This window comes from Oncorhynchus mykiss, chromosome 12 (assembly GCF_013265735.2).
Source record: "Oncorhynchus mykiss isolate Arlee chromosome 12, USDA_OmykA_1.1, whole genome shotgun sequence".
In the NCBI taxonomy this organism is placed as follows: domain Eukaryota; kingdom Metazoa; phylum Chordata; class Actinopteri; order Salmoniformes; family Salmonidae; genus Oncorhynchus; species Oncorhynchus mykiss.
In genome coordinates, this window is record NC_048576.1 from 65,608,064 (window position 1) to 65,621,201 (window position 13,138).

At 37.5% G+C, this 13,138-nt stretch overlaps 1 pseudogene; it reads right to left on the reverse strand.

Annotated features, from left to right (window-relative positions):
* Positions 1–299: 299 nt before the first annotated feature.
* On the reverse strand, positions 300–6,037 carry LOC118937822 (annotated as a pseudogene).
* Positions 6,038–13,138: the final 7,101 nt, after the last annotated feature.

Genomic DNA, 13,138 nt, shown 5'->3' on the forward strand with positions numbered 1-13,138 from the left:
CGTGGTAGGAAATAAATATGTTACATCTGCTTATTTTATAGTGCATAGACTCCACTATGCTGTTGTTTTGAACTGCATATTGCCTAAACAAATGAATGCATGAAAGACTGAATGGATGAATGCATGGATGACTGAATATGTAAATGAATACAAACATTATGATAATAGATGCACGTTTTTTTTTTTATTATATATAAATAAATTACAGAATAAATAAATACATAGCCTTCACATGTACATAAATCAGTCAGTCAGTAAATATATCATCCATCAATCTATTAACCAGCCTCAGGTACATGTCACATGTCTCTGATGATGATTATGTGGTTTGTCCAACAGACCGCTTCTTCCTCACTCAGCAATTTGTTTAACTGCCCCAGTTTGTTTGTAAGCCCCACGATCTCACATGCGCATGCGCAGTGTTCCTTGAGCGCATACAATACATTCATTCTTAAGGCAACTCAACCACAGCAGGTGCAGCGCCAATGCACCCGTCGACTTAAACGGCGTTTGGAAGTTCCATGTGTCACATGTGAGTTGTGGCAGCAAAAATCATCCGATTTGTGGTGATCTAGAACTTTTCCTGTGATTAATTTAGCCTCTTTTCGAGGACATTTGATATTGTACCCACCTTCTGTTTCAAGACGGTGTTCAGCTTGTCGACATATGTTTTCATGACGCGTTACCAGAAGTAACCGACCCTCCATCTCCAGAGGATGCCCCAACACCACACCCGACCCGGAGACAATATAAAATGGTGGTCAGTGAATTAGTTCCGTATTAGGTAAACTTCTGAAAATATTATACAAAAATAATTTGGATTGAATCACAAATTAAATACATGTGCCAATTAATGTCTGCCCCCCAAATATAGCTTAGGCTACACCACGAGGGATTTTATTTATTTTATTTATTTTTATTTTACCTTTATTTAACCAGGTAGGCTAGTTGAGAACAAGTTCTCATTTACAATTGCGACCTGGCCAAGATAAAGCAAAGCAGTTCGACAGATACAACGACACAGAGTTACACATGGAGTAAAACAAACATACAGTCAATAATACAGTATAAACAAGTCTATATACAATGTGAGCAAATGAGGTGAGAAGGGAGGTAAAGGCAAAAAAGGCCATGGTGGCAAGGTAAATACAATATAGCAAGTAAAACACTGGAATGGTAGTTTTGCAATGGAAGAATGTGCAAAGTAGAAATAAAAATAATGGGGTGCAAAGGAGCAAAATAAATAAATTAATTAAATACAGTTGGGAAAGAGGTAGTTGTTTGGGCTAAATTATAGGTGGGCTATGTACAGGTGCAGTAATATGTGAGCTGCTCTGACAGTTGGTGCTTAAAGCTAGTGTTTCCAGTTTCAGAGATTTTTGTAGTTCGTTCCAGTCATTGGCAGCAGAGAACTGGAAAGAGAGGCGGCCAAAGAAAGAATTGGTTTTGGGGGTGACTAGAGAGATATACCTGCTGGAGCGTGTGCTACAGGTGGGAGATGCTATGGTGACCAGCGAGCTGAGATAAGGGGGGACTTTACCTAGCAGGGTCTTGTAGATGACATGGAGCCAGTGGGTTTGGCGACGAGTATGAAGCGAGGGCCAGCCAACGAGAGCGTACAGGTCGCAATGGTGGGTAGTATATGGTGCTTTGGTGACAAAACGGATTGCACTGTGATAGACTGCATCCAATTTGTTGAGTAGGGTATTGGAGGCTATTTTGTAAATGACATCGCCAAAGTCGAGGATTGGTAGGATGGTCAGTTTTACAAGGGTATGTTTGGCAGCATGAGTGAAGGATGCTTTGTTGCGAAATAGGAAGCCAATTCTAAATTTAACTTTGGATTGGAGATGTTTGATATGGGTCTAGAAGGAGAGTTTACAGTCTAACCAGACACCTAAGTATTTGTAGTTGTCCACGTATTCTAAGTCAGAGCCGTCCAGAGTAGTGATGTTGGACAGGCGGGTAGGTGCAGGTAGCGAACGGTTGAAGAGCATGCATTTAGTTTTACTTGTATTTAAGAGCAATTGGAGGCCACGGAAGGAGGGGAAGGGATCATACTAACTCATTTCTAATTTCTTATTAACTTAACTAGGTCATCTGTTTTTTAACAGGTTCAGTGTTTCCTTGTTCCAGGTGACAGGATTCAGGCCTTTAAATAATTGGACCATATTTCCCAAAGCCTCTAATGCAACCACAGAGATGTCCTCGCCCTGTATAAAAGATAAACGGCATTAGGGTGTCTCACAAATTCCATGGTAAAACTTCCAATTTGTAATTTTGAAATGGTAAAAAATCATGTACTGTAGTTTAGGCTATCAAAATCTTGCTATATGATACTGAAGTGTATCCTGCCTGTGTGTTATTGTAAACATGCTGTGGAAACATGCGTTCGATCTTTTTCCTTTAGACACAGAGCTGGAACGTGTCCACTCTGAAATAAAGTCATATCAATGTCAAAAAGTGAACTGTATTGGAATAGTTCCCTTACATTAAACGTTGAAGCACAGATAGTGAACGCATTGGTTACATTAAATGTGTTATAATGAAATAAAATAAATGTAGGCCTAATAATGAGATGTATTGAGCATCAAATTGTGTTCACCAAAGAGCGGACTGGTGCAAAATTTAGCGGGTTGGTGCATAAACTGTGTCCACTTGCACCGGTCGGAGTCAGCTGTGACTCGACAGAACAGAGTCAGGCAGATACTCAACTATTTCAATAGAACCATGTTTCTATTGATATCATTTAAGAGTAACAGATTTTCGAAATTATTAACAACAGATTATCTTAATCTTAATTCGATATGATACCTACATTGCTAAAGTTGTCCATTTTATATAATTAACCGAATTATCGATGAACTTCAAGTTATAAAACATTCCTTTGTGGTGAAGAAGGCTACATGGTTCAGGCTTCAGCTTCCCTTTAAAAGCCAATTTTTTTTAGTGGGTGATTCTTAATTATGCTATTGTGAAATTAATAAGAATGTTTTTTTGTCCAGCAAGTTTAACAGTTTTCATACATGTCTTTGCGGAGAATTGCATTGGAACAATGCATTTCATGAGTTCAGACAGCAGTTTTTCAGCAGACAATATTGAATATGAAAAACTGATAAAACAGTAGCCTATTTCTACAATGGTGCAGGGCTCTATATTAGCAAATGGGGGCCATGGTCAATATTGTGGACATTGCTCACCACATTTTTCAGATTCTGTGTAGGGTTAACCAGACAGTTGTTTCAATAGGCGTAGCACAGCGATCACATGTTGCTGTTGTGACTTTCTTTTAATCAGGTAGATCAATCTGAAGCATGACTGTTCAGTGTTAATATTGCACATCTTTAAAATAAAAACACATTTTATTAACTGGTAGTAACTGGTAGTGTTGAATGAAAGCTGAAGCCGACCCGCCTCTAAAATGGAGAGTAGAGGGCGGTGGTATTGTCTTCACTTTTCCTTTTCTCTCGTGCGGTTCATTCTTATTACATTGATTCGGTAAATTCCAACTTTTTACAGTTTGTTAATTTCTGGTTAATAAAAAAATATGTGCCCTAGATTAGCCTTTCTAAGGCGCTTACCAAGACTACGGAAATTATGACAATGATGTTTGAGTTTGGCCTAATGTGAGTGAATAGGAAAGTCACTTTGTTATATAGACAAGTAGAATGATGCTGGTGATGATGCTGATGGTGATGTGATGATGACGACATTAAATACCTGTTGTAAATTTAATTGATCTGACATGATTTGGAAAGGAACACACCTGTCTATGTAATGTCCCACAGTTGACAGTGCATGTCAGAGCAAAAACCAAGCCATGAGGTCGGAGCAATTGTCCGTAGACCTCCGAGACAGGATTGTGTCGCTGCACAGATCTGGAGAAGGGTATCTGTAGACCCGTAAATAGCTGTGCAGCGACGCTCCCAACCTGACAAAGCTTGAGAGGATCTACAGAGAAGAATGAGAGAAACTCCCCAAATACAGGTGTGCCCAGCTTGTCGCGTCACACCCAAGAGGACTCGAGGCTGTAATCGCTGCCAAAGGGGCTTCAACAAAGTACTGAGTACAGGGTCTGAATACGTATGTAAATGTGATATAATGTAATTGCAAAAACGTGAGATTAATGTAACTGTATTTGTGCAGTCAATTAATTACAAATGGGTTAGATTGGTCGACAGGTTTATTTCGGTAGCCTACAGTCGTGTTATTAAAGGTATATTTCATTGTATGTTGGTTTATAGAATGGAGTATAATCTGTACATTTTTCCATTTCCACACGATTTCATTTCGAAAAACCTCACAAATTCAATAACTGTTGTCCTGAAATGATGAAACCCCACAGTCAATTTAATTGAGTAAATGTACCAACGAAAAAGTGATTCAAATACAACCATTCAATATAGGCTTCTGTGTTATTTTAAGCCTTTGCTATTAGAAGTAGATTCATTTTGCTAAAGTAGGGTTTTGCAGATCGATGAAGTGTCTCCATGAAAACGTATAGAATGGTAGAATTATCGTCTGCAACTGTTTGAAACGATTCAATGTAGTAAGTGGTATTGTCACATTGGCATTTTAAGTTGCTTGCAAACAAATCATACTCATGCATTCAGATACAGTCGTTATCTGTCTGAAAATTAAATTTCTTAAGTAATCCTGGTGCCTTTTGTTCCATGACAGAGTTTGACTAGAATGAGCAAATACAGTACCCTTCTCACTTGATATTAAATGACATATGCTGTCAAAACCATCTCTCTCTTTTGGGAAAAATAAATTTGTGTAAATTAATGTGCTACACAATTCTTTGGCTACTTTAAAAGTTACAGCCTTTACCGACCTGTTGATAATGGGTGTCTTCAAATAACGTTGATGTATAAATTCTCTTGCCAGCCCTGCACCCGAAACGACCGCTCTAAGGTATCAAAATGAAAATGGTATGGTCAGGCAAGATGTCAATTGTGTCCAGATGTAGACATTTTACAACCACAGTACATCTTCAAACATGTAGATAAAACTAGAATTGTGTTTTCATGGATCATCCTTCCTTGCATCTATAGTTCTGTGACGGTGGTTATTTGTTTCAACCCCATCTCTCAGCTATTTACAAAAGTATTGTTTGAGTGTGTGCTTTGGTTTTGTCCGAACTGCAGAGTTCCCCTTGAGAAAGTCTTTCTGTACAAAAATGAATGCATGAAAAAATGAATGGAAGAATGCAGGAATGCATGAATGCATGAATGCATGAATGCATTAATTAATTATTATATAAGATAATGAAAAAAACTATATGAGAATAGTTGAATGTATTTTTTTATTTAATTGTATTATAAATAAAACACGAATAAATAAATACATTGTGTATACATAAATATCAGTCTATCAATATATATAAATAAATAAATAAATTAGTCATTCAGTCAATCGGGCAGCCGGCCAGTCAGTCAGTCAGTCAGTATCAATCTGTTAGCCAGCCTGAGGAATATGTCACGTCTCCAGTGATGATTATGTGGTTCTCCTCACGGCTTGACTCTGCTGTCAATGAATTTCTTCAACTGCACCAAGTTTTCGCGAATCTCCTTTCGCACAATCTCCCATGCGCATGCGCTGTGTTCCTGGAGAGCGGACAAGATAAACATTTTATGTCAGTCAACTCAACCACTGCAGGTGTTGTTGATCCAGCGCATCCATCGACATAAAAACGGCACTTGGCAATTCCAAGTTTCAAATGTGAGTTGTGGCATTGAAATGCGTCCTATTTGTGGTGTGAAAGCATTGTGAAAGTGAAAGCATTGCTTAAAAATAAAATGTGCTATAATAAAAAAATAGATATTTGAATATCATTGCGAATTTTGCTCATCAATTTGTGCACACCAAATAGCGGACTGGTGCAGTTTAAATTCCTCACCATATCTGAGAGCAGGTCTATGCTCACATCGTTCAGCTTCCCCAACCTAAACTGCGTCCACCTGCAAGGTTTTGATGCTGCTGTGCCTTGGCAGAACAGAGTCAGGCAAATGCTCAACCATTTCAATACAGCCATGTTTCTTTAATAAGAACTTGAATGGAACAGCTATTATAAATGTTTAACGACGGATTATCTTAATCTTGATTGATATGATACCTAGACTGTTGATGTTGCCCATTTTATATAACCCAAGTATCGCTACGTAAAGGTATCAAAATCCCTTTGTGGTGAAGAAGGGTTTCATGGTTCAGACTTTCGCTTCCCTTTATAAAGCCCAATTTTAGGGGGTAATTCTTAATTATGCTATTGGAAAACTAATCAAGAAAATGTTTGCCTATCAAGTTAACATTTTTCATATGTAGAGAATTGCACTGTATCAATGCATTTCATGCTAACATATTCAGTAGGTGTTAAAATGTAGGCCATATTGAATATTAAAAACCATGGCTGATTTGTTATTTCTATAATACAATGGTACAGGGCTCTCTCCTATGAAATGAGGGCAATGTTCAATATAAATATGCTGTACTTTTGGACATTGCACACCACCTTTTTCAGATTCTGTGTAGAAAGGTATTTTGATAGGAGTAGCATGGAGATGAATTTTTGCTCACACACGTTTAATCTGTTGTCGACACTCTTTTCATCTGGTAGTTCAATATGACGCATTATTGTTCATTTTTAATATTGAAAATCTTTGAAAAAAGATAATCCGGTAGTGCAGTCTGAAGCATTTACTGTTCAGTGTTAATATTGCAAATGTTTGAAATAACAAAACGTTTTATTAATAGAGTGACTGGTAGTGTTGCATGAAGACTAAAGCCGCCGCCTCGAAAATCGAGGTATTGCGGTGGTATTGCGGTGGTGTTGCCAGCACGCAGGGGAATTACTTTTCCTTTTCTCTTTTTTTTCTCTTATGCGCTTCATTCTTATTAAATTGATTCGGTAAATTCCAAGGGTTCTTTTTAAAGTTTGTTCCTTTGTGTTTAAAAAAAGAGTGTATGCCCTAAATTAGCCTTGACGATGATGTATGAATTTGACCTAATGTGAATGACGATGATGCTAATGATGGTTGTAGTTATATTTTTCTATACTTTTTTTTAACCATGAAAGTCCCATTCAGATATAGAATCATAGGATGACGATGATGACTACGACCTTAATCGGAGATGTAAGGTTTCTGATGATGCAGTTTTCATGTTAAGTCTTTATATCAGGTTAACTGGTAACAATGAACTATCTGATCATGACATTGATTGTTCTAGTTTTTTGGCCAATCAACTAATTAAAGATTGTTTTCAAACTTGAGATGAATTTCACTGTACTTGTGCAGTCAGTTAATTAAAAATGTTGTTAAGTGGGTCAACAGGTTTATTTCGGCAGCCGACAGTCGTGGTAGGAAATAAATATGTTACATCTGCTTATTTTATAGTGCATAGACTCCACTATGCTGTTGTTTTGAACTGCATATTGCCTAAACAAATGAATGCATGAAAGACTGAATGGATGAATGCATGGATGACTGAATATGTAAATGAATACAAACATTATGATAATAGATGCACGTTTTTTTTTTATTATATATAAATAAATTACAGAATAAATAAATACATAGCCTTCACATGTACATAAATCAGTCAGTCAGTAAATATATCATCCATCAATCTATTAACCAGCCTCAGGTACATGTCACATGTCTCTGATGATGATTATGTGGTTTGTCCAACAGACCGCTTCTTCCTCACTCAGCAATTTGTTTAACTGCCCCAGTTTGTTTGTAAGCCCCAAGATCTCACATGCGCATGCGCAGTGTTCCTTGAGCGCATACAATACATTCATTCTTAAGGCAACTCAACCACAGCAGGTGCAGCGCCAATGCATCCGTCGACTTAAACGGCGTTTGAAAGTTCCATGTGTCACATGTGAGTTGTGGCAGCAAAAATCATCCGATTTGTGGTGATCTAGAACTTTTCCTGTGATTAATTTAGCCTCTTTTCGAGGACATTTGATATTGTACCCACCTTCTGTTTCAAGACGGTGTTCAGCTTGTCGACATATGTTTTCATGACGCGTTACCAGAAGTAACCGACCCTCCATCTCCAGAGGATGCCCCAACACCACACCCGACCCGGAGACAACATAAAATGGTGGTCAGTGAATTAGTTCCGTATTAGGTAAACTTCTGAAAATATTATACAAAAATAATTTGGATTGAATCACAAATTAAATACATGTGCCAATTAATGTCTGCCCCCCAAATATAGCTTAGGCTACCACGAGGGATTTTATTTATTTTATTTATTTTTATTTTACCTTTATTTAACCAGGTAGGCTAGTTGAGAACAAGTTCTCATTTACAATTGCGACCTGGCCAAGATAAAGCAAAGCAGTTCGACAGATACAACGACACAGAGTTACACATGGAGTAAAACAAACATACAGTCAATAATACAGTATAAACAAGTCTATATACAATGTGAGCAAATGAGGTGAGAAGGGAGGTAAAGGCAAAAAAGGCCATGGTGGCAAGGTAAATACAATATAGCAAGTAAAACACTGGAATGGTAGTTTTGCAATGGAAGAATGTGCAAAGTAGAAATAAAAATAATGGGGTGCAAAGGAGCAAAATAAATAAATAAATTAAATACAGTTGGGAAAGAGGTAGTTGTTTGGGCTAAATTATAGGTGGGCTATGTACAGGTGCAGTAATATGTGAGCTGCTCTGACAGTTGGTGCTTAAAGCTAGTGTTTCCAGTTTCAGAGATTTTTGTAGTTCGTTCCAGTCATTGGCAGCAGAGAACTGGAAAGAGAGGCGGCCAAAGAAAGAATTGGTTTTGGGGGTGACTAGAGAGATATACCTGCTGGAGCGTGTGCTACAGGTGGGAGATGCTATGGTGACCAGCGAGCTGAGATAAGGGGGGACTTTACCTAGCAGGGTCTTGTAGATGACATGGAGCCAGTGGGTTTGGCGACGAGTATGAAGCGAGGGCCAGCCAACGAGAGCGTACAGGTCGCAATGGTGGGTAGTATATGGGGCTTTGGTGACAAAACGGATTGCACTGTGATAGACTGCATCCAATTTGTTGAGTAGGGTATTGGAGGCTATTTTGTAAATGACATCGCCAAAGTCGAGGATTGGTAGGATGGTCAGTTTTACAAGGGTATGTTTGGCAGCATGAGTGAAGGATGCTTTGTTGCGAAATAGGAAGCCAATTCTAAATTTAACTTTGGATTGGAGATGTTTGATATGGGTCTGGAAGGAGAGTTTACAGTCTAACCAGACACCTAAGTATTTGTAGTTGTCCACGTATTCTAAGTCAGAGCCGTCCAGAGTAGTGATGTTGGACAGGCGGGTAGGTGCAGGTAGCGAACGGTTGAAGAGCATGCATTTAGTTTTACTTGTATTTAAGAGCAATTGGAGGCCACGGAAGGAGGGGAAGGGATCATACTAACTCATTTCTAATTTCTTATTAACTTAACTAGGTCATCTGTTTTTTAACAGGTTCAGTGTTTCCTTGTTCCAGGTGACAGGATTCAGGCCTTTAAATAATTGGACCATATTTCCCAAAGCCTCTAATGCAACCACAGAGATGTCCTCGCCCTGTATAAAAGATAAACGGCATTAGGGTGTCTCACAAATTCCATGGTAAAACTTCCAATTTGTAATTTTGAAATGGTAAAAAATCATGTACTGTAGTTTAGGCTATCAAAATCTTGCTATATGATACTGAAGTGTATCCTGCCTGTGTGTTCTTGTAAACATGCTGTGGAAACATGCGTTCGACCTTTTTCCTTTAGACACAGAGCTGGAACGTGTCCACTCTGAAATAAAGTCATATCAATGTCAAAAAGTGAACTGTATTGGAATAGTTCCCTTACATTAAACGTTGAAGTACAGATAGTGAACGCATTGGTTACATTAAATGTGTTATAATGAAATAAAATAAATGTAGGCCTAATAATGAGATGTATTGAGCATCAAATTGTGTTCACCAAAGAGCGGACTGGTGCAAAATTTAGCGGGTTGGTGCATAAACTGTGTTCTGTCGAGTCAGCTGTGACTCGACAGAACAGAGTCAGGCAGATCGGAGTCAGCTGTGACTCGACAGAACAGAGTCAGGCAGATACTCAACTATTTCAGTAGAACCATGTTTCTATTGATATCATTTAAGAGTAACAGATTTTCGAAATTATTAACAACCGATTATCTTAATCTTAATTCGATATGATACCTACATTGCTAAAGTTGTCCATTTTATATAATTAACCGAATTATCGATGAACTTCAAGTTATAAAACATTCCTTTGTGGTGAAGAAGGCTACATTGTTCAGGCTTCAGCTTCCCTTTAAAAGCCCATTTTTTTTAGTGGGTGATTCTTAATTATGCTATTGTGAAATTAATAAGAATGTTTTTTTGTCCAGCAAGTTTAACAGTTTTCATACATGTCTTTGCGGAGAATTGCATTGGAACAATGCATTTCATGAGTTCAGACAGCAGTTTTTCAGCAGACAATATTGAATATGAAAAACTGATAAAACAGTAGCCTATTTCTACAATGGTGCAGGGCTCTATATTAGCAAATGGGGGCCATGGTCAATATTGTGGACATTGCTCACCACATTTTTCAGATTCTGTGTAGGGTTAACCAGACAGTTGTTTCAATAGGCGTAGCACAGCGATCACATGTTGCTGTTGTGACTTTCTTTTAATCAGGTAGATCAATCTGAAGCATGACTGTTCAGTGTTAATATTGCACATCTTTAAAATAAAAACACATTTTATTAACTGGTAGTAACTGGTAGTGTTGAATGAAAGCTGAAGCCGACCCGCCTCTAAAATGGAGAGTAGAGGGCGGTGGTATTGTCTTCACTTTTCCTTTTCTCTCGTGCGGTTCATTCTTATTACATTGATTCGGTAAATTCCAACTTTTTACAGTTTGTTAATTTCTGGTTAATAAAAAAATATGTGCCCTAGATTAGCCTTTCTAAGGCGCTTACCAAGACTACGGAAATTATGACAATGATGTTTGAGTTTGGCCTAATGTGAGTGAATAGGAAAGTCACTTTGTTATATAGACAAGTAGAATGATGCTGGTGATGATGCTGATGGTGATGTGATGATGACGACATTAAATACCTGTTGTAAATTTAATTGATCTGACATGATTTGGAAAGGAACACACCTGTCTATGTAATGTCCCACAGTTGACAGTGCATGTCAGAGCAAAAACCAAGCCATGAGGTCGGAGCAATTGTCCGTAGACCTCCGAGACAGGATTGTGTCGCTGCACAGATCTGGAGAAGGGTATCTGTAGACCCGTAAATAGCTGTGCAGCGACGCTCCCAACCTGACAAAGCTTGAGAGGATCTACAGAGAAGAATGAGAGAAACTCCCCAAATACAGGTGTGCCCAGCTTGTCGCGTCACACCCAAGAGGACTCGAGGCTGTAATCGCTGCCAAAGGGGCTTCAACAAAGTACTGAGTACAGGGTCTGAATACGTATGTAAATGTGATATAATGTAATTGCAAAAACGTGAGATTAATGTAACTGTATTTGTGCAGTCAATTAATTACAAATGGGTTAGATTGGTCGACAGGTTTATTTCGGTAGCCTACAGTCGTGTTATTAAAGGTATATTTCATTGTATGTTGGTTTATAGAATGGAGTATAATCTGTACATTTTTCCATTTCCACACGATTTCATTTCGAAAAACCTCACAAATTCAATAACTGTTGTCCTGAAATGATGAAACCCCACAGTCAATTTAATTGAGTAAATGTACCAACGAAAAAGTGATTCAAATACAACCATTCAATATAGGCTTCTGTGTTATTTTAAGCCTTTGCTATTAGAAGTAGATTCATTTTGCTAAAGTAGGGTTTTGCAGATCGATGAAGTGTCTCCATGAAAACGTATAGAATGGTAGAATTATCGTCTGCAACTGTTTGAAACGATTCAATGTAGTAAGTGGTATTGTCACATTGGCATTTTAAGTTGCTTGCAAACAAATCATACTCATGCATTCAGATACAGTCGTTATCTGTCTGAAAATTACATTTCTTAAGTAATCCTGGTGCCTTTTGTTCCATGACAGCTGGATAAGATTTGACTAGGCATATTATTGACTAAAATACATTTTGATTTGTTTAACACTTTTTGGGTTACTACATGATTCCATATGTGTTATTTCAAAGTTGTGATGTCTTCACTATTATTTCACAATGTAGAATATAGTAAAAATAAAGAAAACCCCTTAAAGAATATATAAAGAAAGAGAATTGTAGCCCTAGGAAGAATAAATAAAGACAATTGTGTAATGTACTGTAGTCTCCACGAACTATGAAATGCGTTATGTAAACAATAGTAAAGGCCTATTGTTGGCTACATGAGAAAGGGGTCTTTCTGACTCCAAATACACCAGTATCCTAAAGAATTAAGAGAAAACAAGCATAGGAAAGGGTTTTGGCATTAATAAAAAAAACTATGTAAGGCTTCTATTATATAATTATTTTGGTGACAACCTGGTTGATGAACAATATTTGGTGTTATCACGTTTTTTTTTTTATATAAGTATATATGGGACAACAAAAGGCAGTTGCTCATCAAGCATTGCTCAAATAACTTTGAAAAGATTGTTACAAAGTTTGACACCCGAAAAAGTTTGTTCCAATGAATGAACTTGCACAATAATGTGTCTTTTCCTACGTATTAACTAGCACAAAATGTGTATATTTTCACTCAAATTAAGCCACACAAAAACCCACATAAAATACTTTAAATATGCTACATTATTTTCATACATATTTGCACGAAATGAGTGTGAGATTGTGTTGCAACACAACAAACCAATGTACAAACGTGTTTTACACCATTGGTAAAAAAAAAGCGATTATTAAAATCCACTTTACATCTTCAAAATGTAGGTAAAACTAGAATTGTGATTTCATGGATTATCCTTCCTTGCATCTATAGTTCTGTGACACTGTTTTTTTTTTTCAACCCCATCTCTCAGCTGTTTAGAAAAAGAGTGTTTGAGTGTGTGCTTTGGTTTAGTTTGAACTGCAGAGTTCCATTTAGAAAGTCGGTCTATAAAAAAATGTATGCATAAAAGAAATGAATGAATTCAGGCATGCGTGAATAAATTATTTAAGTGAATGAAAACAATATGAGAA